Raw genomic sequence first — 17,293 nt, forward strand, 5'->3', positions numbered from 1 at the left:
CGCAGTAGCCATATTTTAAGAAAGCTTGAGCTAAGTCTTTCTCAAGGCAAAATCCTTTATATTTTGAACATGTCAGTCTTTGCATTTTTTACTTGAGACCTTAGACATTGAGAAACAAGCCCACACAAACTCTGGTTTGCTCTATTCAAAATCTGGAACTAGATAATCCATGTGGGTTTACAACATTATTATTTTGTAGTAAATTTATTCTACAACAGCATTTAAATAAAATAAATGTATACACACTTGTATATACTTGTATAAAAAAAGAATTTTTTTTATTTATTATTTATTATTTTTTTTTGCTGTCTTAAAGAAAACAGATTTTATTGCCCAGCCAAGTATTCAAACATGTATTTTCTATGTAATTTGTTGCAGGGTGATCAGTGTTAAGTATTAATTTTCATTATTTGCTTCAATTCATGTCTTTTCTTTTTTTTCTTTTTTTTTTTTTTTTGTATTTTTCTGAAGCTGGAAATGGGGATAGACAGACAGACTCCCGCATGCGCCCGACCGGGATCCATCCAGCACACCCACCAGGGGGCGATGCTCTGCCCCTCCCGGGCACGCTCTGTTGTGACCAGAGCCACTCTAGTGCCTGGGGCAGAGGCCAAGGAGCCATCCCCAGTGCCAGGGCCATCTTTGCTCCAATGGAGCCTCGCTGCGGGAGGGGAAGAGAGAGACAGAGAGGAAGGGGAGGGGGAGGGGTGGAGAAGCAGATGGGCGCCTCTCCTGTGTGCCCTGGCCGGGAATCGAACCCAGGACTTCTGCACGCCAGACCGACGCTCTACCACTGAGCCAACTGGCCAGGGCCATAAAAAAAGAATTTTATTAAGATGTTTTATAAACCTGGTAAGAAAGGTATAGTTTTAGACTCAATTGACATTTAAAAATATTTATAAACTATATAGACCTCCTTTTTCTTTTTCTTTTCTTTCTCTTTTCTTTCTTTCTCTTTCTCTTCTTCCTTCCTTTCTTCCTTCCTTCCTTCCTTCCTTCCTTCCTTCCTTCCTTCCTTCCTTCCTTCCTTCCTTCCTTCCTTTCTTCCTTCCTTCCTTCCTTCTTTCCTTTCTTTCTTCCTTCCTTTCTTTTCTTCTCTTATCCTTTCCTCCCTCCCTTGCTTTCTCCTTTTTTCTTTTAAAGTGCATACTTTTTTTTAAAGAACAGTTTTTAGCTTGCAGAAATATTAAGAGCTTGCGAAATATAAGGATCTCCTGTATACTACCTGCTCCACATATGAATGGCCTCCCCTATTATCAACATTTCCACCAGAGGGGCACTTATGTTACAACTGACAAATTTATATTATACCATTATCATCTGAAGTCCATAGTTTATATTACAGGTAACTACTGTTGTACATTTTATAGATTTTAACAAATATATAATAGTATGTATCCACCATTATATTATAATATGGTGTTGTATCTGAGGTCATCTCCATATCCAGGCCATCCAGGTTTTCTCCATTTATCTTCCAAGACAACAACCATTCAAATATATATATTTACATAATATATCTATGCACACAAAATGCATCCGTATACACACACACATATACTCACATGCATTGAAACAGAAAACTAAAATATTTTAACAAGCTAATAATAGTAACACACTTCAAGAAGTATGAAACACTACTGTTTCACTAAAAGAAAACATCATTATCAATAGCAACATACAAAACAATTCAAAAAACAATTTTGTAAAATGTAAGCCCAAAATTAATAACTGACACCTGAAAATTTCAGAATACTAATTATTTAAATAAGAAATAATTTTTAACAGAAAACATTAAAAAATTAATGAGATAATATTGACCAATTTTATTATATGGTCTTTAACAATGTTGATTAGCCCATACTAATCCTTATTAACCCTTATACCTCTAAAAAAAGACACTATTGGAAACTATTTGTTAAAATTTATAACTAGACATTGATGTGCTACAAAACAATAAAAGAAATTTGCAACAGAATAATTGAGGACAAATAGTGATAATTTACATAAACAGAAATGGATACAATTAATAAATAATTTTGATACTAGCTTTGGAAGTTATGAAAAATTCTTAAAATTGCACAAATATCAAATTTATTTACCAATTGTAATGTATTTTAAAAAAATCAATTGTTTATGGCTTATAAATAATTCTTATATATCATTTTTGAAAAAATATTGCTTTGGCTCCTAAAATTTTTTTTAAACATATTCAGATCAGCCTAGATTTATTAAATTTAATCAGACTTTTATAATATTTTGAACCAATGTTAATGAAAGTTTGTATGTCATTAAAAATATAATAGTAATTTTCATAACAGGTTTGTTGCAATACAGACAAATTTTTTCAAAATAGAACAACCAAAATGAAATATGCTTTAATCAATTGTGATGCAGCAATAAAAAAGAATAATGTATAGTAATTGTTGAATAATTTTTACTTTAATCAGAGACAAATGTTTAAAATATGGTAGCAATGAGTAAAGCAATATGAATTATTTACAAAATAAAATATATAATGTAAATATGCATATCAACCACATTAGTTGTGGACCACTATATTTGTGGACTTAATATGTATTTTAAATACCTTTTGACATTCTTTATTTTCTAAATGATATAAATTTAAAAAGTATTAAATTTTTAATCAGGAAAAATACAATTCAGGGTTAAATATTCTAAAAAAATCAATTTTTGCAAAAAAGAATATTTGTAATCAGATATTTTTAGAGCTAGAGATATTTTTATGATTATCAAACTAATTTGCACAATTTAACAGCTTATTTACATTATACAAAGAATATTTTAAAATTATTAAAATATGCTTTTTTTTTTAATTAAGCATGCAGTTATTTCTCAATAATTTCTCAAATAAATAAAAAAATAAGAGTCAGGGTCATAACATAGCAGGTAATCAAACAAATATTACCCCCTGCATAAATGGTACTTTTAAAGTTAGCAAGTATTTTTAAGTGTATTTTTATATTTTATTGTATCATCAACAAGGACATAAAAGCCAAAAGCAATGCTTATACTGTGCTTTCTTTGTATAATTTAATGTGATCAGAATAAATACTGTTTAGGTGTTCAAATCTGTTTTGAGTTTCTTACTAAGCTGGCAGAGTTTCCTCTGGGAGAAACACTCAGAAAAATCTAACATTTTGTTGTGGGTCAAAAACATTTTCCTTTCAGGTGAAAGTTTTCTTTTTATGCTGCAGAAGGAATTCCCTGGTGAGGTGAGCTTTAGCAGAAAAAATACAATAAAACATACGTTTTGAGAATGGAAAGCACCAAAATGAAGAATGCACAATTGAAAATTTATTTATTATTTATATTATCAAAAAATAAGACTCTCTTTTTGAAGTAGATGATAAAGTTTTGTTAAAATTTATTTAAATATGAAGCAGTTAGCTTTACCTTATATAATAGTAGTATTTATGAATCTCATAATGTTGTTTAAAATATCTTATCGCATTTTTCCTCATATTATTCTTTTACATTATTTTTGTTCTTTTTCTCTTTTTGCACAATAATACCTACTTTCTTTTTTTTATTTCTTTTTCAAATACAGTTTGCATTCAATATTATTTTGTATTAGCTTCAGGTGTACAGCACAGTGGTTAGACAATTATATATTTTACGGTGTTTCCCTTGATATTTCCAATACCCTCCTGGTACAATATAGTTATTACAATATTACTGACTACATTACTATGCTATACTCTACATCCACATGACTATTTTTGTAACTCCCAACTTATACTTCTCAATCTTTTTGCTTTTTCTCCCAGTCCCCTTTGCCTCTGGCAACCCTTTGTCTGTTCTCTGTATCTAAAGTTTTACTATTTCATTTGTTTGTTTAAATTGTCCTTTATATTCCATATATAAGTAAAATAATATGCTATTTGTCTTTTTATTTCTGATATATTTCAATTAACATAATACTCTCTAGATCCATCTATGTTGTCACAAATAATAAGATTTCATTTTTTATGGCTCCTGCCTTACTATTTAATTCATAATTATAATTTTTCTTTATAAACAATATTTCCTTCTATCTTACTTTTAGTCAAAAAGATAATAATAATTATAGAGTGAGTAGTTTATTTTCCTCTGAATATAAGAAAGATTCTGCTACTACAACTTTTTATTCTCTGTTAGATATTGAAATTTCTGATTAGTTGCAAATGACTGCAACACTTCTATTTTTTTCTATGATGTACTGTATCTAGTGAAAATCATTCAAAATTATTTTATAACTATAAACTTATAGCACATTGACCATTATCTTAGTTCAGGCTTTTATAACAAAAATATTTATTGACTGGGTGGCTTAAATAACAAACATTTATTCTTCAGCGTTCTGGAGGCTGGGAAGTTCAAAATTAAGCTGCTGCAGAGAAAAGCACTTTCTTCTCTCTTTCTCTTGTAAGTTTCACCCCCGTGATTTCTTAGAAAATATTTATTCTAGAAAGAGAGAGTAAATAAAGAGAGTGAGGAAAAAATAAATATGTTGTTCCACTTATTTATGCATTTATTGGGTGATTTTTATATGTTCCCTGATTAGAGATGAACCTGCAATCTTGGTGTATCAGGACAATGTTCTAACCAATTGAGCTACCTGGACAGGGCCCATCCCATAATTTCATCTAAACTTAATTACCTCCTAAAGACTCCACCTCCAAATATCATAACATTGGGGATTTGTTCTTCAGTCTATGAATTTGGGAGAACATAATCATTCAGCACAAAATAGCAATGAGTAAAAAGGTTTTAAAATGTGTCTTTGTTGAGAGTGATACATTACAGATAAATATAACTTCTTTAGAGAAATTATCTGTCTACGGCCATACCACCCTGAACATGCTCAATCTTGTCTGATCTCGAAAACTAAGCAAGATTGGGCCTGGTTAGTACTTGGATGGGAGAAATTGTGACTAAAAGTAAAAAATTACTACAATATTTCATGCTATGTAGAAATTTTTTCTTCAAACAAATATGCAAGATATAAAAAAAGATACCCAATTATTCTCATATGTAGTATCTAAATTTAAAAACAAGATAGCTATTTCCTATTTTTTTCTCCTCTAACTACAAAACCACTGTGATACACTGGTTTCATTCAAAAGTGAAATAGAGTAGTTACAAGGAGATTTTTAAATATTTACATAAAGAAATGTGTAATTAAAAATGTAATTTGATGCCATTAAATTGTCTTTAGGATTGGTGGACAGCTACTTAAGGAGCATAAAAAACAGATTATAGAATCAAATATCTTGGTTAAAATACTTAGTGTCTCTGGGGCCTTAAAATATTTTTAATACATTATACCTTGGCTTTATCATTTGTAACACTGGGATAATAATAATGAATTGTGGTAGACTTTTGGGGAGTATTAGTTAAGATATCTATAATGGTTAATTTTATTTCTGGTTGTGCCTGTGAGGATATTTTCAGAAGATAATAACATTTGAATTAGTACACTCAGTAAAGATGATTGTGTTCAGCAATGCAGATGGGCATCATCCAAGCTGAGAGAAAAGAGAAGGGGTAAATTTGCTCCTTTTGCTTGAGCTGAGACATGTATTTCCTCTTGTACTCATACATCAGAATTCCTGATTCTCAGGCCTTTAAACTTAAATTGGTGGTGCTTACAACTATCCAGCTCCCCAAATTTAGCTTTTGGACTTTGACTGACATCATTTACTCCCTTGGTTCTCATGCCTTTTTGGACTCAGCCTGAATCACCATTATTTTCCCTCCATTCTTCAACTTACAGATGTCAGATCATAAGACCACTTTGTCTCTATTATAGGGTGAGACAATTTCTAATAATGAATTTCCTCATCTATCTATCTATCTATCTATCTATCTATCTATCTATCTATCTATCCATCTATCCATCTATCTATCTATCATCTATCTATCTAGCTATCATCTCTCTCTCTCTCTATCTCTCTATATTTATATTTGCTATTGATTTTGTTTCACTAGAAAATCTTCATTAATGCAACAACCATATAAAGATGCTAAAAATAAACTTTGACATAGAATTAGTTTTCATACATATTATTTATAAGAATAAAATATAAATTATTTAAAGTTTAATTTCAATTTTTATATCTATATTAGGATATTCATGGAGCTCAGGGACAGAAGAATAACAAATTTAAAAAATTTGGTAAAATACTTCAATACATCTAATGCTAAATTAATATTCAATTGGATATTTTTTTAAATGAACTGAAACAATAATAGATATATACATAGTTAAGAAATTTCAAAGTTTGGAGTATACAATATATGTAACAGAAATGAATAATAATGGCTCTGGGATTTTAAATATATATCTAAGATTATATTGTTATAGATTCTCAATCATAAACTATTTAGATGGAAAAAAAAGATTTTTAGCATGCCTAAAATAAATATTTAAAATAAAGAAAATAACAATGGGTAACTGAATTTATATTGTGGCAGTAGATTCAAATTCAAATAATATTCTTTTTTAATTTTTATTAAATTTAATTTATTATGTTAACATGGATTCAATTATCCCACTCAATATAAATCCCTCACCCCACAACCCTGTCTCTCTATTTATACCACCTTTTCCTCACTCTCCCCTAACTTTCTTCCCCCTTCCCTTTGGAATTTGCTGTCCTGTTATCTATATCTATGTGTTATAAATATGTAACTTTACTAAGCCCTTCACCTACTCTGATCCCATCCCCTAAGCCCCCTTCCCTGTGATAGCTGTCCCTCTGCTCCCTGTGACCCCACATCTGCCTCTATTCCATTCCTCAGTTCACTTTGTTCATTAGATTCCACATATAAGTAATATCATATGATATTTGTCTTTCTCTGCCTGGCTTACTTCACTTAGCATAATATTCTCCAGGTCCATACACGTCATCTCAAAAGGTAAGATTTCCTTCTTTTTTCATGGCCACTTAGTATTTCACTGTGTATATGTATCACTGCTTTTTATTTCACTTGTCTACTTACAGATAGTTGGGCTGTTTCCAGATCTTGGCTATTGAAAACAATGCTGCCATAAACATGAAAATGCATATCTTTGTATGAATCAGTGATTTGGTATTCTTAGGATATATTCCTAAAAGTAGGATATCTGGGTCAAAAGGTAGTTCTATTTTTAATTTTTTGAGGGAACTTCATACAGTTCTCCACAGTGGTTGCACCAGTCTGCATTCCCACCAGCAGTGCAGGAGGATTCCGTTTTCTTGACACCCTCGTCAGCACTTATTCTGTGTTGATTTTTAATGAGTGCCATTCTGACAGGTGTGAGGTAGTATCTCATTGTGGTTTTAATTTGCATTTTTCTGATGATTCATGACATTGAACATTTTTTTATATTCCTATCGACCATCTGTAGGTCCTCTTTGGAGAAGTGTCTATTCAGTTATTTTGCCTATTTTTAATTGGATTGTTTACCTTCCTGGAGTTGAGTTTTATATGTTCTTTATAAACTTTGGTTATTAACCCCTTAACACAGTGGTTCCCAACCTTTTTTGGGCCATGGACCAGTTTAATGTCAGAAAATATTTTCACGGACCGGCCTTTAGGGTGGGACAGATAAATGTATCATGTGACCGAGACAAGCATTAAGAGTAAGTCTTAGACGGATGTAACAGAGGGAATCTAGTCATTTTTTAAAAATAAAACATCATTCAGACTTAAATATAAATAAAATGGAAATAATGTAAGTTATTTATTCTTTCTCTATGAATCAGTACCAAATGGCCCACAAACCGGTACCGGTCCATGGCCCGGGGGTTGGGGACCACTGCCTTAACAGACATAGTGGCAAATATGTTCTCCCACTGTATGGGTTGTCTTTTTATTTTTTTCATGGTGTTCTTTGCTGTGAAAAAGTTTTTTAATTTGATATAGTCCCATTTGTACATGCTGTTTTTTACTTCACTTGCCTGTGGATATAAATTGGCAAAAATATAGCTATGAGATATATCAGAAATTTTACTGCCTATGTTTTTTTCCAAGATGTTTATGGTTTTACAACTTTCATTTCAGTTTTTTTATCCATTTTGAGCTCATTTTTATGAACGATGTAATTTGGTGGTCTAGTATCATTTCTTTGCATGTACCTGTCCAATGTTTCCAACACCATTTATTAAAGAGACTGTCTTTACTTCATTGTGTGCTCTTACCTCCTTTATCAAATATTAATTGACAATCAAGATGTGGGTTTATTTCTGGGTTCTCTGTCCTGTTCCATTGATCTTCCTGCCTATTCTTATGCCAGTGCAAAGTTGTTTTGATTACAATGGCCTTGTAGTAAAACTTATTATCAGAAGTGTAATATCGGTCACTTCATTCTTCATTTTCAAAATTGCTGAGAGTATTCAGGTTCTTTTTTGGTTCCATATAAATTTTTGGAATATTTGTTCTATATCATTGAAGTATGTTATTGGAATTTTAATAGGAATGACATTGAATTTATAGCTTGCTTTAAGTAGTATAGTAATTTCTGACAGTTTATTTTTGGTATATAAAAATCCCTTTGATTTCTGCATATTAATTTTATATCCTGCCACCTTACTGAGTTCATTGATCAGGTCCAGTAGTTTTTTGACTGAGACTTTAGGGTTTTATATGTGCGATATCATGTCACCAGCAAATAATGTTAGTCTTACTTCTTTTCCAGTTTGGATGCCTTTTATTTCTTCTTCTTGTCTGACTGCTGTGCTAGGACTTCCTGAACTATGTTGGATAAGAGTGGTGAAAGTGGGTTCTCCTGTATTGTTCCTGACTGCTATTAATTTTTGCCCATTGAGTATGTTAGCTGTGGGTCCGTTATAGATGACCTTTATTATGTTGAGGTATGTTCCCTATATTTCCACTTTGCTGAGAGTTTTGATCATAAATGGGTGCTAGATTTTATCAAATGCTTTTTCTGTGTCTATTGATATTATCATGTGATTTTTATCTTTCATTTTGTTTATGTGATGAATCACATTTATTGATTTGAGAATTTTGTACCATCCTTGCCTCCCCAGAATAAATCTAACTTGATCATGATATATTATTATTTTTATGTATTGCTGGATCTGGTTTGCTAATATTTTAGCATGTATGTTCATCAGGATAATTGACCTCTAGTTTTCTTTTTCTGTAGTGTCTTTACTTGGTTTTGGAATGATAATGCTTGCCTCATAAAAGGAGCTTGGAAATCTTCCCTCCTCTGGAATTTTTTGAAATAGCTTGAGAAAGATTGATGTTTGCTATTCTTTGAATGTTTGGTAAAATTTGCCTGTGAAGCCATCTGGTCCAAGAATTTTGTTAGCTGGGAGTTTTTTGATAACTGATTCAATTTTATTTGTTGCATTCGGTCTGTACAGGTTTACTGGGTCTTCTTAAATTCAGTTTTTGAAGATTGTATGTTTTTAGGAATTGATCCATTTCACCTAGATTGTCCAATTTTTTTGGCATATAGATCTTCATAGTATTTTCTTGGAATTCCTTGTTTTTCTATTGTGTCAGTTGTTACTTTTCCACTTTCATTTCTAATTTTATATATTTGAGGTCTCTTTCTTTTTTTCTTGATGAATCTGCTTATAGGTTTGTCAATCTTGTTTACCTTTTTGAAAAAACAGCTCATGGTTTTATTAAACTTTTGTATTTTTTTTAGCTGCTATGTCATTATTTCCGCTCCGTTCTTTATTGTTTCCTTCCTTCTACTTCCTCTGGGCTTTATTTGTTGTTCTTTTTCTAGTTCTTTTAGATACAGTGTAAAGTTGTTTATGTAAGCTTTTTCTTGCTTCTTAAGTTATGCCTGTAATGCTATAATCTACTTTCTCAGGACTGCTTTTGCTGTGTCCTATAAATTTTGAGTTCTTGTATGTTCATTTTCATTTATTATAAGAAAATGTTTTATTTCTTCTGTGATCTAGTTTTTAAAACAGTCATTTTTCAATAACACACTGGTTAGCTTCCAAGTGTTTGAATATTTTTTAGTTTTTCTATTATAGTTGATTTTTTTGTTTCATGCCATTGTGATTAGAGAAGATGCTTGATATGATTTCAATCTTCTTACATTTATTGAGACTCGTTTTGTGTCTTACCATGTGGCCTATTCTACAGAATGTATTCTGAGCACTTGGAAAGAATATATATTTTTCTGCTTTGGGGTGAAAGGTTCTGATGATGTCAATTAAATCCAGTTCCTCTAGTGTCATTTAAGACTTCTATTTCTTTGTTAATTTTCTGTGTGGAGGATCTATCCATTAATGTTAGTGGAATATTAGAATCAACTACTATGTTGATCTTGCCCCTTATGTGCATCAAAATTGGCTTTATATATTTAGGTGTTCCTATATTAGGCACATAAATATTTACCATGGTTATATCCTCCTGTTGGTTTGCTCCCTTTACCATTTTGTAGTGATCTTCTTTATCAGTTACTGTAGGCTTTGTTTTAAAGGCTATTTTGTGAGATATAAGTATTGCTACCCTAGCTTTTCTTTTTCCTTTGCATGAAGTACTTTTATCCTTCCCTTAACTTTCAGTCTATGTGTATCTTTTGTTCCAAGGTGAGTCTCTTGTAGACAGCATATGCACAGGTTCTGCTCTCTTATCCATGTAGTTAGCCTATGCCTTTTGATTGGAGCATTTAATCCATTTACATTTACGGTTATTATTGACAGGCACTTATTTATTTTCAATTTAGTCTTTAAATCTACATTCCTCTTTTTCCCAATTTTTTTTCTCTTTTTACTGCAGGCCCCTTAACATTTCTTGCCATACTGGTTTAGTTGTAATGAATTCCTTAATATTTTTTTTTGTATGTGTCTGGGAAGCTTTTATTTCTCCTTCAATTTTAAACAACAGTCTTGCTGGATAAATTACTCTTGTTTTTAGGTTCTTGTTTTGTAGCACTTTGAATTTCTTGCCAATCCCTTCTGACTTCAAGTGTTTCTGTTGAGAAGTTGAATGTCATCCTTATGGGGGCTCCTCTGTAGGTAATTAACTGCTTTTCTCTTGCAGCTTTTAGTATTCTATCATCTCTTAAATCTGGCATTTTAATTATGATGTGTCTTGGTGTAGGCCTCCTTGGGTTCCTCTTTCATGAAACTCTCTGTACTTCTTGAACTTGTGTGACTTTTTCCTTTATCAATTTAGGAAAATTTTCAGCTATGATTTCTTCAAAAAGGTTCTCTATCCCTTGTTCGTTCTCTTCTAAATCAGGAATCCCTATGATGTGGATGTTGTTTCTCTTCATGTTGTTACATAGGTCTCTTAGAGTTTTCTCAGTCTTTTTGATCCTCTTTTTATTTTGCTGCTCTGCTTTTGTGCTTATGTTTATATTGTCTTCTAAATCATTGATTTGATCCTCTGCTTCATCCAGTCTGCTTTTGATTCCTTCGAGTACAGTCTTCATTTCTGATTTGTATTTGTCATTTCTGACTGGTTTTTTTTTTATGATTTCAATGTCTTTTTTGATGCTTGCTCTCTATTTAGATGCTCATTATGTCTATCCATTGTAGTTCTAAGTTCCTTGAGCATCCTAAAAATCATTATTTTAAACTCTGTCTTTACTAGTTTGATTGCTTCCATTTTATTTAGATCTTTTTTTGGTAATCTCTTTTGTTGACTCATTTGGGTCACATTTCATTGTCTGCTGATTATGTCAGTGTATTAGGTAGCATTGTCTGACTTTGAAATTTTTGTGTTGTCTGTAAAATGGGCTTGATGGTGACCTCCAGGCCATCTGTTTTCCTTGTTCTAGAAATGCTTCTTGAGGGTACTATATTCCCTCCTGTTGTGAGTATTGAATGCAGTTGGTCCTTTCATGAGTACAGTCATTCCTTCAAGCTGGTTGGCTCTAAGTGTCAACCTTGATTGTATGTATTACACACTGTGCAATGTTTGTTGTGTTGGGCATACTTATCCTTCACAGTGTCTGGTGCCTGCTAGAATCATCTTTTGGGCATGCTGCTTATGTAGCTAGCAGAATCTAGAGCTGTTGCTGTCTGCTACCCACTACCAGTGTGTTGCTTCAGAATCTTCTTGGATTACAGTCATCTGTATTTTGTAACCCACTGTGGGCTATCTGCCTGCAGCTACTGTTCTTTCCACTGTTTGTTTTTGTTTTCTCAGCCTGGAGAGTGGTGAAGGAACTAACCTGTGTATAAGCATCATCTTCTTCCTTCCTAGAAATGACAACAGCTTCATAAGAGCCCTAAGCTCTGTAAAATTTGCCTCCACTTTTTGCTGCTTCACCTCCTGTTGCACTGCTTGGTCTTCCCAAAAAGTCTTCTGTAGAAAGATTGTAGTGTGGGCCCAACTGACCTCACCCCACTACAGGTTGCATGCTTGTAGGGAAAGGGCAGCTGCAGTTTGTAATTCAACATAAGTGGGACCCCCTACTTCATGGGTCTCTTAGTTAATAGCTTAGTACAGGGATTGTGGCCCCTAATCCAGAGACATCCCTCTGACTGCTGGATACTCAAATTTTATTTCTTACCAACAAGGTGAGCAACAGTCCCCTCTTGCAAAGTTCTTATAGCTGGTGAGACCCTGGTCTCAGGGAAGAAGACAGAGTCCTCTCCTGGATTTGACTGTGCCCCCCCAGAAAGTAGCAAAGCTCCTCAACCAGATCCAACAATAGGTTTACAAGGACCCACACTATAAATGTCCATGTTCAAAGCCTCTTTCCCTTCCCCCTGTGTAATCTAGCCCAGCAGGGCAAGATATCCTGCACCCAGGCTGGCTGACTGTGAAGCTCTACCCTATCCCATACACATGAGATGCTGTGCTGGTGCTAATCACAAAAATCTGAACTCACCTCTGGTGGGTCATGTATAAGGAGCCCTTCCTTAGGATACCACTCTAGCAAGGGTTGTTAGGTCCTAAACCAATGTTCTCTGCCTATAGCCACTGGATGTGCCAGCCCTGGGCCTCCCTGGAAGAAACCTGGTGCAGACCAGTGGGAGACACTGCTCATGACTGGCCCTCAGCAACCTTTTTGGAGCTACAAGAAATCCAGAGTTTGTGACTGCTTCTGCTAGTCCCAGGTGCACATGGAAATACCAAACTGCCCACACCTAAGCTGGCTTTTATCCACACTGGGCCCGAGGGAAGGTCCATTTAAAAGGTCACAGTTCCTGGAGTCCTGCTTTCTGCAGCCTCTCTATGCTGGTTGCTTGTTGGGCCCAGCCACTAAAAAACTTTTGGTAAAGTCCAGAGTATGGAAATTCTGGGATTAGGAAGGGTGGTGGGTGTGGCTCCACCCCTTGGCCCCAGGTGTCAGTCTGTCCAGACTTTTATCACAGACCTCAATAGGGTGTGGCTTCAGGAGTCCAGTGGGTCTGGCCTCTGAGACCCAGAGGTGTGGCCTGCCTGCACTCCAGATAGTTTGTACTGAGTCTCTCAAGAGGTAGAATTATCAGTCTTAAACTCAAGAGCATGTTAGGGAATGCTCTGGCTTCAACACCAGAAAATTGAGTCACTGACACTTCCCTTGCTTCCTGTCTTCTCAACATGACCGAGTCAACATGATTGGAGCAGGAAAAACTCCTGAGATTGGAGTAGTCCTTTTCCCCAGACAGATGCAGCTCAGAGGGGCTGCTCTCCTAGGCCTTACTAGGAGAGAAAATGCTATTAAATAATACTAGTATATTGCTATCCACAGACTTTCTTCCTCTTTGTTCAAATAACTCTTTATTTGGTAGTCTTAACTGGAATAAAAGAACATGAGTTGAATATTTCAAGCTATGCTGATTTGTATAAATCATCATCAATTTTTTTAATTGACAAGAAATACAAAAAGCAATGAATAAAATGTTTTTATACTTACCAAAGGAATTGCATACAGGTCTTTTAGTCTTTGTTCTGCTTATATCATGAAGAATTATAAAAAATAACAAGCTACTAAGAAAGAATCAGAGAGAGACAAAGAAGGAAACAAAAAAGAGAGGCTGAGAAAGAGGTAAACAAAGAAACATAACTGTCAATATGAATTACAGGAATAGTTTTCTCATAAGTAATATATAAATATGTTAGCAAGTTTTGGAACAAGATATTTTAGATTTATTGCTTATTTTTTGCGATGGATGCAAAGTGATTGATAGTTTTAAAAAAAGGATATTCTAAAAGTACAGAATAAAAAATAACTAGGGTCAGTCCATTCATTGATTTAATTGTTTATTTATTTATAAATCTTAACTGAGCAACCACTATTTACTTAATATACTTAGCCTTTTGGTAGTTGTTGGGGTTTACATGTAGAATGATAGAATGATTATATAGCTTACCTTTATTTTAAGTATGAAAGAAGATACTGATACACAGGATGTTGAAGAAACAGTTGAAAAACAAGACTATCTGGTTATATGGAGTCAAGATAATGGTGTAGTTAGATGCAGTACATGGAACTTCCCACAACCATATCAAAAATTTCAACTAAAATATAAAACAACTACCATTCAGATCACCTCAAATCTAGCTGAACAGAATTCCTATAAATAAGGATATATAGAAGCCATATTGAAGACTGGTAAAAAAAGGTGCAGCTGTAGATGGGCTGGTCTAACACCCACCTGTGGCAGTATCTCTGCAAGAAGTGTCCCCCTGAAGGATCAAAGTCCCCAGCCCCACATAAGAAGCCCCAGTCTTGGGGTCCAGTGTCTGGAAGAAAAATCCTCATAACTTTTGGCTGTGAAAAATCAATAAGGTTGTGGCTGAGTAAAATATAAGGCTGCTAGAACAAGTCCTGCTCTCTGGGGTGAGCCCTGCATAGCTGATTCTCTGATGCAGTTGCAGCCAGTCCTCACAACCTGTCTTTGTTGGGGCAAATACCTCTTAGTGACATGCCAACATCAATCAAAGCTCCAATAAAATAGGACTGTGCACCCAGCCTACACAATGCACACCTAGACAATCCAACTCAGGTAATTGGACATGTTGGGCCCTACAGGACACTGAAATATAAGGTCACTCTACCAAGTACAGGAGATGTAACAGTTCTACATCATGCATGGAAGCAAACACAGAGAAACAGACAAAATGAAAAGACAAAGAAAGATGTCCCAAAAGAGAGAACAGGAGTAATTTTCAGAAAAAAATCAAAATAAAATTAAGGCAAGCAAACTACCAGATACGGAGTTAAAAGCAATGGTTATAAGTATACTAAAGGAACTTAGTGAGAACTTCAACAGCACAAAAAAGGACATGAAAACCACACACACACACACACACACACACACCACACACACATACAAAACTATTCAAAAATGAAGGATACAGTAACTGAATTAAAAATAATTTCCAGAGAATCAATAGTAGATAAGATGATGCTGAGAATGAAATGAGCAATTTGAAACGTAAGGAGGCAGAAAACACCCAATCAGAAGAGCAAAAAGAAAATATAATCCAAAATAAAAAAGAGAGAAAAGTGTAGAAACCCTGAATAGGAACATAGAACAGGCAGAGAGTTTGTTCCCTGAGGCAAAGGTCACAATGGGTTTACTGACAAAAGTACTGAACACAGTAATGTGTTGAATGCATCACTATAGGGATAAAATTAGCAATTCTAATTAATAAATAAGCGGGGATATTTGAGTAACTTTACTTGCTCTTTTGTCTACTCTAAAAAAGTTCCCCTTCCTTGACTTCCTCATTCTTATCCCTGCTTCTGTATTGTGTGTATCAATAATACCCACAAGGAACTGGAGTCGGAGCTATCTCATGAAACCTGTATAAGGGATTGTGAGGTGGTCTCCCCTACATCCCTCAGTGCATGATATGTGGTTCCAGTGTAGTCATTGTCTTCTTAACAAGTGGTGCCCCATGTGAGGAAGGGGAACCAAATGACACTGTGGGACAACTCCAAGCATACCAATATTTGTATCCTGGGTATGCTGGAAGGAGACAAAAGAAAGAAAAAAATTGAAAATTTATTTGAAAAAATAATGATGGAAAATTTTTCTAACCTGATTAAGGAACCAGACATACAAATCCAGGAAAATTATAAATTTATCAGGGTGATCAATTTCTAAGCCATATATATTTTTTAATTAGACATTATATATATATGATGTCTAATCATGAGGTGGTACACCTGAAACTAAACATAAAATATTGTATATCAACTATAATTTAAAAATTAAGAAAAGAAGAACAATTGTTGAGGGGAACATAGGAAAGGGGGGATGCATTTGGGGGGACACTAGAATCTATGTAAACACAATAAATGAAAATCAATAAAATAAAAAAAATAAACATATTAAGCATGATGTTTAAATGATCTATAATTATGTAAATAATCTGACATTATTAACAATGGTTTAACTTTTAACTTTACATTTTATCCCTTCTTTCTTTTTAAACTCTTTTATTTACTCAAACAAATAAAATGTTGACTAATTAAAAAAATAAATAAAATAAAGTTGTCTCTGGTAAAGCAAGGTATTTATAAGAATTATTTATAAAAATTGTTCTTTGGCTTTAAGGTCTTCAAAGTATATCATTTTATACTACAAAATAAACATAAAACAACAATATGGTATAGTATAGTAGAAGTGTATATAACCTGACCTGTGGTTGTGCATTGAATAAAATGTCAATCTGGAATGCTGAGGTCACCAGTTTGAAACTCTGGGTTTGCCTAGTCAAGGCACATATGGGAGCTGATGCTTCCTATTCTTTCCCCCTTCTCTCTCTTTCTCTCCTCTCCCTAAAAATAAATAAATAAAAGCTAAAAAAAATTGTGTATGTGTTGTAATTAACTACATTCTAGAAAGTCAGAACAATTTTTGAAGAAAACAACTTAAAACTGAGTGAAAGGTAATATTGATTATTATATTACAACAACATAATATAGATTAAATGACAGACTTAGAAAAACACTAAAAATAAATCTAAAGCTGCCCACCAAAAGAATCATATCAGAATAAGAATAGATTGTAAAATATACCTTTATAAGAAAGAATAAAACTTAGTGTGCTTGTGTGGTCAAAGTCATATAGTAAGTAGAAAGAAATACCCAGTTTGAACCCTAGGGTTGAATTGTTATAAAAAACTGCTGAAGGACTTCAAAAATTTTATTAATACTAGAGGCCAAGAGATAGTGTTTTCTATTATAAATATAACACACTGGTTCTATACCATATTTTTCTAAAGAAGAAACCCTGACATCTGAAATAAAATTTATGGTGTTTGACATTTCTCCAGGATGACCCTTCATTTTCAGGTCCAGTCAGACCATTAAATTAGGACATAAGATTTTGCAGTCTTGTTACACACCTGAAAAAAT

This window comes from Saccopteryx leptura, chromosome 6 (assembly GCF_036850995.1).
Source record: "Saccopteryx leptura isolate mSacLep1 chromosome 6, mSacLep1_pri_phased_curated, whole genome shotgun sequence".
NCBI lineage: Eukaryota > Metazoa > Chordata > Mammalia > Chiroptera > Emballonuridae > Saccopteryx > Saccopteryx leptura.